This window comes from Saccostrea echinata, unplaced genomic scaffold (assembly GCF_033153115.1).
Source record: "Saccostrea echinata isolate AGI-Se365-2 ecotype Australia unplaced genomic scaffold, CSIRO_AGI_Sech_v1 ptg000057l, whole genome shotgun sequence".
Classification (NCBI taxonomy): domain Eukaryota; kingdom Metazoa; phylum Mollusca; class Bivalvia; order Ostreida; family Ostreidae; genus Saccostrea; species Saccostrea echinata.
Genome location: NW_026889806.1, coordinates 863,103 through 869,906, shown reverse-complemented (window position 1 = coordinate 869,906; position 6,804 = coordinate 863,103).

The following is a 6,804-nucleotide window of genomic DNA, read 5'->3' as shown; positions in this document are numbered from 1 at the left end:
CATAGCACCAACTGTTCAAAAGTTTTGGCCAAGGTTATAGTTTGGTAAAATTTTGCGAAAGAGGATCAAACTCCAAGTTCAAGGTCAAGAGGTCAAATATGTTGGTACCTGAAGGAAGTCCTTGTTACTAGGAATACACATAAGAAATATGAAAGCAGTAATTCCAACCAATCAAATTTTATGGGCATAGTTAAAGTTTTTGTGGACAAAGAGGCTAACACAGTCTAACAGACAAATAGACAGGTCGACAGGACAAAAACTGCATGCCCCCGGATCTTCGATTACAGTAGCATAAAAAAATGTCGGCGTCTTTGGGTTTTCGCATTGGCCTTAAATCTGAAAATCCAAAGGATTACAAGGTGCATTACGATACGCTTTCACATCATGTTCTATAACCCAGAGCATATTGTCTGCAAAGATAAATATTTAATTCAGTATTTAATTAGCTATGCATAATTATCTATGTTGTTTTAAAAAGGAAATATAAAAAAAAATATTTGTTTTATATTTTTCGATGTAGAGATATACAGAAAATGTTTTCCAATTTTAAGTCCTATCGCAATACACATTTAAAAAAAAGTGTGTGTTGGAGGGGGGGGGGTCATTACATTTTTGCTGGGATTCGCCTATGTATGACCGTAGAGAAACAAAGAGTGGGGAGGGGGCAAGCAGCAACTAAATCAAAATTTACATATTAAAACTATAGCAAAAGACTATTTTCAGAAGGTCTGCCCCCCCCCCCCGTACAATCCGCACAACGGACCTGTGAAAAAAAATACTGATCCTACATTCAGGGTCCCAGGGCACCAGGAAAGAGTGGCAAAAAGAGAATATTGGTTTATTTCAGTCTACAAGTCGAATCAAAATATCTTTTCCTCAAGAGTCTTCTTTCTTTGAGTCCATCCCAGTGATTGTGTGATTTATTTCATTTATTTTACGTTTTGTACTGGACTTGGAAAATGAGGACATCTTTAGGTTCCTGAGCTGGCCTTGAAGCCCGCAGAACAGATTTTCTGCTTTATGATAAATTCAAGTGATATGTAATTCGGTATTAATTTTGTGTTGATTTTTTAATGTTAATTTCATCAAGAAATATGAAAAATTAATGTTTTAACTGTACATAGTGAGGCATTTTTTGTGTGGAACGATTATTTTGGGGTTTTCACGATTTTTTCATATGGTACACATGATGAGTAAGTGCAATAAATATAATTTGTGGAAAAGATGTCCAACAAGCCTCGGGGTTGAATACCGGGGGGGGGGGGGGGTCTGTCCACAAGTACCTGTTGTCAAGCCCGTAGAAAACAATTTCAGTTTTTTTTTGGGGGGGGGGCAAATAGAAATTTCCACAGGTAATTGTTCTCGATTTTTTCCTATGGTACACATGATGAATAAGTGTAATAAATATAATTTGTGGAAAAAAATGTCCAACAAACATTGGGGTTGAATTGGGGGGGGGGATCCTGTCCACAAGTACCTGTGGAAATTTCTTGATACATAACAGAATTTAAAAGCATGTATAAGACATCAATTGAAGGGGAGAGGGTACGGCCGTAATTAAAAGTTATATAGAGACTAGGAAGGAATGAACTGTCGTTAAATTTTAATTGGTTAAGAACTATTACCTAAACTCTTCACTTTCACATTTTCAATTACAGATTCTTGTTTTTAAAAAGCTATACATGTACATTTATATGTATCTATTAGATGCATAAATTATGTTATTAATCATTTTATCTTAAAGGAAAAGCAAAAATCTCAATCAAACTTGTTCCGCACATTATGCTCTCTGATTCATTATGTTGTTCAATTATAATGGCAAATTTGCTGAAACACAGAAACTTTTTCATGTCAGGGTAAAAAAAAGCTATGTATGGTGTAAATTGTAAAACCAGGGATTTGCATTTTAACGTAGAAACACAATTAGCAGTATTCGATACCTATATTAACAGTGTAATGAGTTATGGAGCTGAAGTATGGGGATTTCACAAGGGTCAAGATATAGAAAATGTTCACTTAACTTATTGGAAAAGAGTTTTAAAAGTCAGACAAAGCACCAGTAATGATGCAGTTTATTGTGAATTAGGTAGATTTCCACTTATACTAGAAAGGAAAAAGAAAATTTTGATATATTGGGTGAAATTAAAAAACAGTGATAATTGTATTTTACAATCATGTTATCAAGATATGGTGGAAAATAATGATGAATGGATTGTAAACATTAAGAAGGAATTTCAAAGGCTTGGTTTAACTGGCATGTATAATAGCAATTGTATTGATAATAATTCTCTGAACATCGTATTTCAAAGAATGTATGACGGTTATAAACAAGATATTATGGCAAGAATTTGTAATTCTCCTAAATATTTTTATATCAACATTTAGTGGATAATGTTGTACTACAGACGTATTTAAGAAAACCATTACATTCAAAGTATAGAATACCTATTAGTCGTTTAAGACTATCAGCGCATGATTTAAGGATAGAGAGGGGAAGGTATTGTAACATAGAAAGAAAAGATAGAAAATGTGAAATATGTATATCAGATGAGATAGAGGACGAATTTCACTTTGTATTAAAATGTCCTCGATATGAAGAACTAAGAATTAAATATAATTATGAAGAGTTATTATTTTAAAAAACCATCAGTATTTAAATTAGTACAGTTACTGAATTCCACAAATACTAAAGAACTATGTAACCTAGGTAAATTTCTGTATTTTTCTTATCAATTAAGAAATGATGTTTTAAATAGTGTACAATAAGAAGTGATAATACATTAAATGCTATTGTTTATGTAAATGCCACATGTAATGTATATTGTATAGCATATACTACACTTATCCTGTGCAAAGCTTATGTATAAATATTTATGTACATATTTTGTATACCTATGAGATGTAATGTCTCTGGTTCAAATAAAACAACAATAAAACAACAAACAACATTACTCAACAGATGCTTCATATACATGTAAGATGGGAAGACTGCAGACTGCAGGTGTGATAAATTCACAGCATGCAGCTCCAGCCTTAATTCCAACTTTGTTCCAAAATTTTATTATACAACGCGAAAAATTAGAATAAGCCGAAAGAATATTTTGAATCACTTCGGAAATGCTGCCGTAGCACCAGACTGAGTTCACAATATCGAGTGATTTTGATTTACAGGTGTAGCGCCGTTGTGCATGGATTTCGTGTAACTATACATGTACTGCAGATTGTGGTTGAAAATAATAAACAAACAGATCTATAGAAAAGATATTGTATACTGTAGAACCAGTTCATTCATGAAACGAATTTAGTCGTATTATGTGGGCCCATGTTAGATTTGACAGGTTAATTCAATGGACCACAGTCATTTAGGGTATTCCGAATCACCCCGCATATCGCGACTCTCGGTAATTTACCTTACCGCTGTACCTTGCACGACACGTGCACAGGTGTGACAACCAAACAGTCATTATTAGTAAGGTCTATACTTATTGCATACAACAAATAAAGAGGTAAACATAATGCGTTAACTAAAAGAATTAATTATTTTAATTCATTAACTTCCTATCCTTTTCGAAGAAAATGCCCGTGTAGAAACGTTGCATGGTATTTCTCATCGACGTCGTGGCGTTGTTGGTGGATGAAACATGGCATATAAGGTATCGATAGAACGGCAATTTTATAAGCTTTTGTGAGTATTATTTGTTTTTAATAACACCTCAAAAATATACTAGGTATGGCCGCATTTGTAGCCCCCTACAGTTTCGAACCACGTGTGTACATGCCCCTAGCCAAATAAATTGCACACGCTACATGTATACTTGTTATATGTCAGATTATTATTATTTTTTTTTATAACATTGTTTTTCTTAAATGCAAGGGGTATGAAAGTAATGATTTGACAAAGCAAGAGCTATAATAAGACTATCCCGGGTCCCGGTATACACGTGATCAGTGTTGATCAATGTTGATATGTACGAGTACACGCATGCAGTGATATACGTCATTCTTAATAATCATGAAATCTAAGCATGAGTTGGTTTAATTCCTTTTCACAATTTTTTTTATCATCATTATATCATTATTTGGTAGCCTACTCGTAGAATTATGACAGTTCAGTGTTAATTATTTGCATTAAAAAAATCACATAGGTAAAAAAAAAATTACATAATTATCATGATCAGGCCCGTAGGAAGCAATTTCACTTTGAGGGGGCACAACCATACATTTTCAGTTGGGGGGCACTATCACCTACCAAATTCCTTGACAAGCGAAAAAAAAAAAATGTCATCAGACGTTATTATTGAGGAGGCACAAACACATAGCTATATTTTCTATAGTATTCTATAAATCGGCAAAATTATTGGGGGCATGCCCCCCCCGTGCCCCCCCCCCGGTTCCTACGGCCATTATGATTATATTTACAGGACAACAATTTACAATCAGGTAATTTCAGAAAGTAATATTCTGTTGGTATTTGCTTTTCTGCATGATCCGCCTCTGAGAACGCTGTTTTATAGTGTGTCTACAGAAGGGGGGGGGGGGAGCTTTAATAACTTAATAAAAAAAACAACAACATTCAACAAGAAAATAATTCTTTTTATTTTTTGATACTTTTGGTAAACAATACCAACTAATTCATTAATTATAATGTTGTTATCTGACTGTTTTTAGCCATTTACCTGGTGATTCGAAATACCCGGAAGTGACCTGCAATACACTAAAAAGGTGATGTAAATATAACCCCTGTCAAGGCCTGTATCGTAGATAGACTCGCCGTGTAATGTAGATTTGATTTTTCATTGAATTGGCTTTCCTTTAATACCAACCAACCATTTATAAACTTGTTAATAAAATCGTTTACAGTCAAAATGTAAAAAGTGATTCGGAATACTCTAAATGTACCCGTTATAAAAACAACTCATTATCAACTCAGTGGACCGATAATTTACTTCAAAATAAGCTATAGATCAATAAAATTGATTTCAGATTAACCAATATTTTGTTGCAAAGATAATGTAAAACAGAGACCGGGGATTTTGTATTTCTCTGTATTTTAAACACTCGATATGCGTACATTTGGGGCGCTCTTGCATATACATGTACACTTGTACATTCGAATTCAAGATCGTGCTTATAAAAAGAGCATGTTCTGTACTTGCATGCATGTATGTATGTATGTATCCGTAAAACTTTCCGATTTTCCCGAAAATTCATCCTCACAATGTCAATTAAGGTTCCGAAATCACAATACCTTGACATTGTGAGGATGCCGAGAATTGAAAAAGTCACCTCCACTTACAATTATCATGCATGTGTACATGCAGTTTAAAACACGAGACAGAAAAATAAATTGTTGCAAACTTAATGGTTAAGTCGGCAATTAAAATGCGTAAAACTTGAAATGAATAAATGCACGGGCGGTAAGGATTGATAAAAATAAGCGTGAGATAGAGTAAAATAAAATAATATGTAAGATTCGAAATGATTTCAAACCCAATTTTCCATTAATCGCTATGAGTACACAATGTATTTTAACACCGATATGACCCCGGCTCTCTGCGGCCACGTGTGCACAAAGACTGGGTTACAAAGCGACAGAGCAGAATGTAAACTGTGCTGTAAGAAGGCGTGAATTATTGTATGTTTAAAAGTATTATTTGATGTATATAGTTTAATATTTAATGAAAAATTAAATGAAGAAACAATTAAGAGACTGATAGTAAAAATTATACTTTACACAAGTATTAATACTTAATACTTCCATCACTAATTGCAATTATTTGCCTTAGCACCTTTTCAATAACAATTGAATACAATTACACTGGACAGAGAAATAAATTGTTTGTTTGTTGTTGTTTTTTTTTTAAATCGTATTGTTGTGTCGACAGTGAACAGGCCGGTAAAAGCGATTAAAATTAGAAATGATTTTATGCACTAGTGTTTGGAACGTTTAAGATTAAATCAAAGATGAGATTAAGTTATCTTAAAGATTCAATATAAATTAAAAAAAAACATAATGTTTCATTAGTCGTTGTTTCTGCACGATGGATTAATGATCATTAATTATTCGATGCTTAAAGTTTAATATTACTTATATAGTTATATAGATACATTTAATTCCTTCCTTTATTAGAAGACGCTGTTCCCTTTAAAACTAAATTAAAAAAGAAAAGAAAGTTGTAAAAAATAATTTATGAGTTAACCATAGAACACGTTTAAAACCTTATTTAGAAGAAAATTAACATTAAATACAGTAGGGTATATTATTTATAGCGAGTTTGTTTAAGTTATACACACGAAGAGTTCTGATTTACTTGCCGAATGAAAACGCTTACCTGTTTAAACATTGTTCTAAGTGTTATACATTTACTTTATTTTGTTCTTATAAGGTATCTACATGTAAATAAAATTTTAAAATGAATGCTTCGTAGCGAACACATGCCAGTTTATATTTTTCAAACAATCTTTGCCAATTACTACACTGCATGTACACGTTAGTTGTTTGTGCTGTGTAGAGCAACTATCAGAGTACACAATGTATTTCAACATCGAGGTGCCCGCGGCTCTCTGTAGCCACGTGTATGTAAACAAGGACTGGACTACAACACTTAAGACACAAAGCGGCAGAGATGGATGAAACTGTTTGCTATATTACAAAGACTTGAATTATAGTACATGTATATTTGAAGGAATTTTTATTTATGTTAATGTTTATTTAATTCTATAAATAATAAATGGACATTCACAAGAGTGATGGTAAAAATAATATGTGCGTAGCATGCGTAGTAATTACAATTATTTACCGAA